This window comes from Poecilia latipinna, unplaced genomic scaffold (genome assembly GCF_001443285.1).
Source record: "Poecilia latipinna isolate Pla-1442-1.1 unplaced genomic scaffold, P_latipinna-1.0 Scaffold560, whole genome shotgun sequence".
Classification (NCBI taxonomy): Eukaryota; Metazoa; Chordata; class Actinopteri; order Cyprinodontiformes; family Poeciliidae; genus Poecilia; species Poecilia latipinna.
The window spans coordinates 78703-88677 of record NW_015113176.1 but is presented as its reverse complement, the minus strand read 5'-3'; the positions used below and the strand labels follow the sequence as shown (position 1 = coordinate 88677).

Sequence of the window (9975 nt, the reverse complement as noted above, 5' to 3'; positions counted from 1 at the left end):
GTGTCGAACAATCAATTCAAATACATTCATATTTAATGATGCTCTCAATAAATAAAATGAAAAATTGTAAAAAGGGGAACCATTTACAATCACAATACAGACAATTTTGTCAACATTATTAAGTGTGATTTATTATGACAAATAAAAATCTTGAACACGACTTTAGTACCGATATAAAAAATATCATAACTGACCATCCTACATGAAAATCATATGTAATACATAAGTTTCATATATGGGGGAAAATAAATAAGGCATGTATGTTGCCAAAAAATGCATCCCTGTGCTAACTCTAAGAAAAAAAAAGTTTCTCTAAAATCAGTTCTGATGTTCAAAATGTTTACTGTCTTTTTGCCACCACTGTATGTTTAAATGGAGCTTAAAAAGCTCCAGCTGGGGTTGGATTCCTTCGCTCTAACTGCAGGCAGTCCTGTCTCTTCTTTCATTCAGGTTCTCTTATTGTTCCTTATCTTTGATGGATTTCCATGTTTGTAAAACGTGGACTGGCCTTGATTTGCTTCAGTTTCCATGGTTACATGGCAGAAAGGACGAGATTTAATTGAATAAAGTCACATATTTTCACAAGCCTACACTTTCTCAGTGTCTTTCAGACTTGGTGCGAAGAAGATAAATGTTTAAAAACAATTAAAAATACTGAATTTAACCTGAGAGTCAAGAGAAAACTCGTTTTAAAGCTGCAAGCTTTCAGTTTCTTTATAGAAAGGCTGATTCTGTTGCAAGGTTTGATTAAAATCTCCCACATCCACGATTGAATGAATTTTTTTATTAAAAATGACCAAACAGAAGCATGCAGGTGCAACAAGTCACTGATCACTGCAGCAGGTTTTCCGTGAGCGAGCTGAGAGATTCACATGAACAACCTGAATTATCAGAAACAAGAGAGACGGATGATGAAATGGCTTCAGATGATGGATAATGCAGCTGCATGTGACGGTGATTAAAAACCAAACAGATTATTTGCAGCAGGATAACACCATGACTACTGAAGTGATTCAGAGATCACAAAGCTGGAATCCCAGTAAAGACGATTAATGTAATATGAGAAGTTTAACATTTACTGTAAAAAATGACGAAGGTTTAAAAGATGTAGTTTAAAAACTTTCAACACTCTGAAGAATTATGCTAAACCGCCTCCCTCTAGCGGCCAAAAGGCAGAACTGCAGCATATGTTTCCCCTCCAATACGTCACTGTATTTTACTATGACGGCGATAGAAAAGTAAACTTCTGCCAAAAATTTAGAGATTAATCTCAGCTATTTTCTAGTAAAAAAAAAAAAAGAACATTTATAAGTTTCAAAAGTGGAAAAATTTCAACTTTTGAAACTTTCGAATTTCCAAGTTCATTCAAAAAAAATCTCCGAGATAAATTTCTAATTTTTATTTTTTTTCTAGCAAATTTTTACCTGTTATTTGTTTCCTACTTTTCCAACAACTGGAAACAATGTTCTACCAAAACATCTCAGAAAGTTTTAGATTAATTTTACAATTTTTCTAGAAAAATTTCCAAACTTGAAAAGTTGAAAAATTTTGACTTTTGACACTGAGAAACTTGGAAGTTGATCCTAGATAATCTGAGATTAATCTAAAAATTTCTGAGATGAACTAAGTTTGTTTTCTGCTTTTCTAACCAACTGAAAACCAGTTTTTTAAAAGCATCCAGATGAACTTTGATGCTCTCTGCTTCATCTCAGTTGTCACAGATTTCTGCAATCAGGTTTGGACTTTAGTTCCTCTCAAACATTGTTGGGATCAGTTTATTTAAACGCCACAAAGACAAAGGCGTGAAAGTGTCTTTAAGGTGGAAAAAGTCCACCTTAAGTTGAATTGATCAGAGGTTTCTGGCATGTCATCATCCGGTTATCTCTACGCTCCGAGTTCAACTGGGGTCATTTTAAAAGTTCAAGGTCACTTCAGATTATTTATAATCAAATAGAACCCAAATCTCACAATAAAATAATCAAATAAAACTTTTACAGTTGGAAAAATGTTGCATCAGTTAATTTTTATTGCCTCTTGGTAACTTCCAAGTGTCGGTGCAAACCTGATTATTAAAGGACATGCAGTGAAATCTGGTCGTTTTATTGCCGGTTGTATCTCAGGATAATAAACATGTTGGACTTTGAGTCGGATATATAAAGGCGGCTGCGCTGCACCGTGTTTCTCTCCACAGCTGATCGGCGGCCATGTCTCTGAGCTCTCCTCCTCCGATTCTCTCCGTCCGGCCCTCGCGGGCGCTGGTGGACGAGGCGTTCGAGGTCCTGGTGGAGAATCTGCCCCCGGTGTCGCCGTTCACGCTGCGCTCGCTGCACCACTCTGAGGACGGGGACGACTGGGAGGCGTACGGACACTACTTCAGCGACCACAGCGGCAGAGTGTCGGGTCGGTTCTGGTCTCCGTCGAATCAGCCTGAGGAGACAAATACATCCTGAACACCTGTTTGCTCTTTGCTTAACAGAAAATGTTATGCAGGGTTTTGTAAAATCGACTGTCTTTTAGCTTTGCTTCATGTTACGCCTGGATGGACCTAGCTCCGCCTCTGGGGCGCTGCTCCCCCTCCAAGCTGCAGTTCCCAGGTTTTAAAGAGACAGAGGCCCAATTTCAAGGCATTAAATTACAAAGTCAAATTTCTTTTAAATCATATTTGATGCATTTTTATAATAACTGGATGTAACAAAGTTAATCTATTGTGCTATAAAATGGGTGAAAAACACATAAACCTGCCCCTAATAAAAATTAATACAAATATTTTAAATTTTACTGGAAATAAACAAGGACTAGTAAAAGGACTAAAATATTTACCACCTTGTAAATTTTCCTGGAAAAGCATAAGTTGCTGCTTGGGGTAAATGTACAACTCGGTAAATCAGTCATAAGATCAGTTACTGTTTTGCAAAAATCAAAGTAGAACCTCCTAATATGAAGATTTATTCCATCCTGAATAATATATTTCAGGTATTTAAAGCTCAACAATAAGTTTCTCAGAGCTTTAGACCAATAAAATAGGATTTTTAATATTAAAAAAGCTTTAAATCAATCAAATAATTTTATATTATACATATTAAAGTAAATCTAAATATTTTAGCTTTTTAAGCTCTAAGCTGATTTTATCCCATTAAAAGAAAAGATGTTGTGGTCTCTAAAATGTCTTGTCAGCTGACTGAGCCACCAATGCAGTCTGGATGTCGATGCTTTCAGCTTGATTCGGTTTTCTGTGTTTAGTTTCGGAGGATCTGAGTTTTGGAGGAACCTACTCTGGCAGGGAGCCCATGGGTTTGATTTGGAGCCTGCGTCCGGTTCCAGGCAGCCGCACCGGACTCAGGCAAGACATTTTCAACTCCAACGTCACCGGAAATTTAAATTAAGCTGAGTTTTATCACAATGGTTCCAAAACCAATCAAGTTCTGCTAAAGTAATTGAAAGATATTTGGTTTTTAGTCTTCTGACTAAAAATCAAATATCTAACCAACTAACCGACTGGTTAGTTTGGTTAGATAACCAACTGGTTAGTTTGGTTAGATAACCAACTGGTTAGTTCGTCACGTTTGCAGAAAGAAATATCGTACGTGTCATTTGTTTTCAGCGTCTCGATTGAAATTTTTGCGTGGCTCAATCGGATAAACATTAAAAATGATTCCTTTAACGGGTTAGGATGCGTCTCTGGTCTATAAAACATGTTCGGACATTTTTTGCACAGAATCATTCTTAGATAATCACATTTTAGTCTGTACTTGACCCTTGACCTTCAGGAGACGGTTCACTCCCATGTTGTATTACCATTCTGGGTGCCACCACAGAGCACTTTTTCAGCAAGAGTGTGTGAGAATTACATCCTACATGACCAATCATCCTTCGTTCACATAGATGTATGTGCTGCATCAATCTGGAAACATAAATGTAACTTTGTAATTAACCAACAGCTGATTCTGCTCCACTCTTCCCTGGTCAGGCTGAGGAAGAAGGACGTCACCACCCCCATGCTGATCACCATCTCCCTGTACAATGGACATGAGGACTTCCGGGACAACAGCCCTCTGGTTTCCATGGTAACGGAGAGGTGGTACATGGGCCCAGGCATCCAGCGGATCGAAATCACTGACGGAGGATTACGAGGGGGTCTCTTCATACCCCCAGGTAAAACCGCAGTGCAGGACGATTTTATTTATTTATTTCAGTCATTTTTAACCTTTCCATACACAAGTAAAAAAACACAGCATGCTGAAAAACAAAACTATTCTATTTCACTTTGTAATGAGTTTAACCTATTTTTAAAATTTCTTCTTACTAAATATTACGTTCATGTTTTTTGCCACAATTTAGTGATAATTTATTTTTGTCTCACCTTTTCTTTAATACTTGTAATTGTCCTTGCATTCTGAAGCTGCTGCAAACTATTACCAGACCTTTATAATGTAGCATCATTAGCACATAAATGTTAATAACTTGGACACATTGCACATGTTATTTATGTGTTTAGGACCCAACACTGAAACCTTTGGTTCTCCACGTATCCAAGAATATTCTGCTCCATTAAAATGCTCTAATTTAACTCCCGATAGGAATGTCACAAATCAGCAGGCCGTTACCTAGCAACCGAAGTTGAGTTCCGCCCGTTACCTAGCAACCGAAGTTGAGTTCCGCCCGTTACCTTGCAACCCACGCTGAGCTCCAGAACGTTTTTGTTAAATTCAGTTCAGAAATACTTTATTGATCCCAAAGGGAAATGAAATGTTGTTGTAACTCGTATTAAGTCAGCTGATGATCTATAGCATCAAATGCTTTTCTTTAGTATTATTATTATTGATAAATTATGAAAATCCCTGCATAAGCTTTTGTTTTGTAGCCTTCTTTGGATCCATGGCTCTTCAGTTTGAACACTGGATGCTCCTCCAGGTCCTGGTCCGTTCCCTGGGATTCTGGACCTGTGGGGCGGCGGAGGAGGGCTGCTGGAGTACCGCTCCGCCCTGCTGGCCTCGCGCGGCTACATCTGTTTGGCTCTGGAGTATTTCAAAACGGGGCAGATGAAGTCAACAGATCTGAGTTTTGAATACTTTGAGGTTTGTCTAACTTCTCTTTTACTTCGTCTGTTTTCAGAATCAGTAAATCACTGAAAGTGGACGTTTCATGACTTTAAATCCTTCCTTTTTTACATTTAAGTTCTTCATTTGTGGCGATGCTTTGGTTTTATTCCTGGTCGCAGAGCGTCTCACTCATCCTGTTCAGCTAGTTTTGTAGCTTGGTGCAATAAAAAATAACGCCCAATCTCCTCAGGACTTTTTTTGGAAATATTCTCATTACCAATTACTACAAACACTTTATACAGCAAATTCTGGAACATTTTTTCTTCTTTGTTTGATTATCTGACTCATTGCTGTGTGAAAAATACCAAGAATTGTGAAGGTTTGCACTTTATTTTGCCCTAAGACTCTAAAACGCTCATTCACCAAAAAACAAAGAAACCTTAGATTTCATTTTCCTTTCATATCCAAAGAACCTGATTATGAAAACATCCAACCAGGAGCCTGTGTGTTTGTGCAGAAGGCCTATCATGTCCTGAAGGACCATCCTCAGGTCATCCCAGACAGAGTTGGGATCATCAGTCTCTGCCTCGGCACCATCGTGACCCTCAGCTTGGTGGTGGAAAGCGCAGAGATCAAGGCAAGTCTTCCGACAAAGCTGAGCTTGATGAGAATCTTCAAAACGTTCCGGAAAGTTTGAGACTTTTCCTACAGATTCTTTGTTTAATCTGAAGTTATTTTGCAGAGATTCATTTTGTCAGAATAACAAAATTTGCTGGATGATAAATTGTCCCAGAAGTTATTGTTGTTTTGAGACCAACTTCAAATGATATAACGGAATAACAACGCAAGAAATATCAATCAACTTTAAATCCTAATCAACATTAACACTGGAAAACATTTTAAATATCCACAAATAAATTAACAAAACAGAAACAACAAATATAATGAATTATGAACAAAAGTATAATTAAAACAAAAACCAGGCTGAAGATTTTATCATCCAGTTTTTGACAGAAAGAGAAAAATAATAAATCATGCAAATTAAAATTATTGAGCTCTTCCTAATTTAGAGTTCGATTAACTGATTATTGCATTTTTTGGTCAAAAAAGCCCCATCATGTCGATCATGATTGATTTTTAAAGCAGCTTTACGGCTAAAACATCCCAGGGTGTAAATACTTTCTGTTCAGTGTATCAGTTTGATATCTGGTGTCTCCACAGCCTGGTTCTTTACCAGCCTGGTTCTTTACCAGCCTGGTTCTTTACCAGCCTGGTTCTTTACCAGCCTGGTTCTTTACCAGCCTGGTTCTTTGCTGATGGTTTTGATTCAGAAACCAGTTCCTGAACGCGCCGTGCCGAGTCCCACAGGGTTCTGTGCTCGGCCCGTTTTTATCCGGTTGGGTTTTGATGTTCGCCGTGTTTCTGTTTCAGCCTTCCTGCGTCGTTTGCATCAGCAACATGATCAACAAATCGCCAGGGAAAACCCTCAGCGGGTTCCACCGAAGCATTCCCAGGTAGGTCACTGGGAGCACTGGGAACACTGGAGTTTTTCCGTGGTTTGAGCCTCTGTGTGTGTTGGCAGCAAGTTCAATAAGATCCGCGTGGATGAGAACAACCATCAGATCTGGAGGGACGTGGGGCTGGCGCTGCTGAAGGAACCCTCCATGAAGGTGGACGTAAGTGTTTCCGGTTCGGCTTCCTGAACAAACGACTCCATGTCCTCACAGCCGATTTAAAGCTTTTGTTTCTGCAAGGTGGCCAAAATAAACTGTCCACTGATGCTGGTCAACGGCTGTGATGATCAGAACTGGTGTGCGGTGGAAACGGCCGATGATGTGAGTTTCAGCTCTCAGAAGATCTTTGGATCTTCGCTCATTTTTCTCAGATCGACTTTTGTTTACACACAGCCGGTTTTTCTGAAAACAAATGTCTGACACATCATTTAAAATAAATATCATACAGAAACGTTTTCATCCACAGGAACCGTAAAATGAAATGAGAACAAAGTCCTAAAGTCATGAGAATAAGCTTGTATGAGATTAGTCATGTTATGAGAATACAGTGGAAATAATATGAGAATAAACTCTTATCAGCAGAATAAAGCCATAAAATTATGAGGAAAAATTAGCGCAAGAATAAATTCAAAGCATTGCAAGAAAAAAGTCATGTTAAGAGAACTTCAACACAAAAAATGGTTTTACAACGGCAGTAAAACGAGGATTTGAGAGTTTTGTGAAGTTATTGGTTTCATAGATTAGGAAATACTGAATCTATTAATGCGTCAGATTATTATCAATAGAGGACCTTGAATTAGTTCTTTAAATGACTGTGTCTGTTTCTACAACTTTATTTTCATATTATTGTGTCTTATTGTTGAAGCTAAAAGTTCAGTCTAACGTCTGCTTCCCTTAAATTCATCAGATTCGTCTTTTTATTCCTTATCGGTTTGAATAAACCGCATCAGAGCTCGGCTCTTATTTCAGTCTGCAGTGAAAGTTTCCCTGTTTCCCTCCAAGATTTCCAAGACGATGAACGCTGCGGGGAAAGGCCATCTGCTGACCCGGGTCGACTACCCTGACACCGGACATCTGATCGAGCCGCCGTTCTCGCCTCACTGCTTCGCCGGGAACTTCTTTGTTTACAGCTCCAACGAAAAAGGTGAGCAGCACGCTCAGAAAAGATGCTTCATTTACACTTATGCTACAGAAATGAGATGAAAACTGTTGCAGATTTGAATAAACAAATGTTCTTAAAGGGCCGGTCGACCCAGAATGCACCTATAAAACCCATTAAACAAACTGTTGAGTTATTAATAAATATTTCAGGATTTTATGACTATTTTATGATCAAAGTCACTGATTTTGTGGAGCAAATTTCTAAATATTTGTGCTCTTGTAGGACATTAAATGTGACATTTTGTTACTCGGCACGTCGATAACAGATGAAAACTGGACATTATGTCAAACCAAAGCAGCAGAGAAGGGAGAAATGCTGCCACCTGATGGTGGGACTTGGCATCAATAAATCCAATATTTATACAAGATTGAGATTGCTTTGTTTGACGAGGTTCCAGTAAGAAGCTGCTGGTTGTGGCAGGAAGGGGAAGCCTGTGCGGTTTGTGCTGAACGTGTGGGCTGTGTTGCAGTGATCCAGCTCTACGGAGGGAAAACGAAGCCGCACAGCGACGCTCAGGACGACTCCTGGAGGAAGATCCTCAGCTTCCTGCGCCACCATCTGTACTGCAGCCACAAAGCCAAGATGTGACGCGGCGACAGGTTCACACCTCAGCATCACTTCTGACACTTCATCAGGCTTTTCTGGGTTTTTACGGTTTTCTACACATTTTTGGTCAAAATAAACATTTTCAGAGGGAAAATACATTAAATTTATGGCGAAGACGGAGAATAAATACTCTCAAATTTCCAGCTTTATTTCAATAAACAAGTCAAATTAAATTTGACTGAAATAATCTACAACTTTATGTACATTTATATAAAAATCTGTTTAACTTTGTATCCTGTGATAATCTTATAGCATGCTACAAACTGAGTTCATTATTTGTTTATTATTAAAAATTAATAATGATATATTTTCTCACTGAGCTTTAAATGACTTACAAATCTCCTTCTGACGTCGGTTTTAACTGAAGTTTTGCTTTAATGTAGAGACTGAAAACCAAAAAGTTTACATTTATTTCAGCTTTACATAAAAAAATAAATGTCTATTTTGATTATCACAGCTTACATCCAATATTTCATTTTATAAAGATATTTTCCTTCCACTAAACTTTCAACCTTTTTATCAATAACCTTTTGTATCCGTCAATGATGATGAATTTAATATTTCTGTACTTCAATGTTAAATTCTTATGTCTGAGCAACTGAACTTTGTTTTTTGTAAACTGCAAACATTAAATTTAACATTAAATAAACTTAATAGATTTACTGTTGTGTGATAAATATGTNGATTCATATTTTATGAATTTTGTTGATTTACTGTCTGAATGGACTCGTTAAAAAAATATTTTTTAAAGTTTTGAATGGATGAATGGATGAACGGTTCAGAAACTGACTAAAATCCCTTCAGTTCCAGTTTTCCAGTAGGAACTCCATCAGGAATCGTTTCCAGGATGAATCATTTCCTGGATGAATCGTTTCCTGGATGAATCGTTTCCTGGATGAATCGTTTCCAGGATGAATCGTTTCCAGGATGAATCGTTTCCAGGATGAATCGTTTGCAAGATGAATCGTTTGCAAGATGAATCGTTTACAAGATGAATCATTTCCTGGATGAATCGTTTCCAGGATGAATCGTTTCCAGGATGAATCGTTTACAGGATGAATCGTTTCCAGGATGAATCGTTTCCAGGATGAATCGTTTACAAGATGAATCGTTTACAAGATGAATCATTTCCTGGATGAATCGTTTCCAGGATGAATCGTTTACAAGATTAATCGTTTCCAGGATGAATGGTTTCCAGGATGAATCGTTTACAAGATGAATCGTTTCCCGGGTGAATCGTTTACAAGATGAATCGTTTCCAGGATGAATCGTTTACAAGATTAATCATTTCCAGGATGAATGGTTTCCAGGATGAATCGTTTACAAGATGAATCGTTTCCCGGGTGAATCGTTTACAAGATGAATCGTTTCCCGGGTGAATCGTTTACAAGATGAATCGTTTCCCGGGTGAATCGTTTACAAGATGAATCGTTTACAGGATGAATCGTTTACAAGATGAATCGTTTCCTGGATGAATCGTTTCCAGGATGAATCGTTTACGAGATGAATCGTTTACAGGATGAATCGTTTCCAGGATGAATCGTTTCCAGGATGAATCGTTTACAAGTTGAATCGTTTACAGGATGAATCGTTTCCAGGATGAATCGTTTCCAGGATGAATCGTTTACAAGTTGAATCGTTTACAGGATGAATC

The 9975-nt window shown here is 38.2% G+C and overlaps 1 long non-coding RNA gene and 1 pseudogene across 1 annotated transcript in view; one reads left to right on the top strand and one right to left on the bottom strand.

Annotated features, from left to right (window-relative positions):
• The window catches only part of LOC106953092 (uncharacterized), a 22772-nt gene extending 15755 nt beyond the window's left edge, over window positions 1-7017 (bottom strand). The window contains exons 1-2 of the long non-coding RNA XR_001426121.1: window positions 7006-7017; window positions 996-1003 (exon numbers count right to left, since the gene is read on the bottom strand). This is a non-coding gene — a long non-coding RNA (uncharacterized LOC106953092). The remainder of the gene's footprint in view (window positions 1-995; window positions 1004-7005) is intronic.
• LOC106953089 (acyl-coenzyme A thioesterase 1-like) overlaps window positions 1-8409 on the top strand; it is a 16102-nt pseudogene extending 7693 nt beyond the window's left edge.
• The last annotated feature ends 1566 nt before the right edge of the window (window positions 8410-9975 follow it).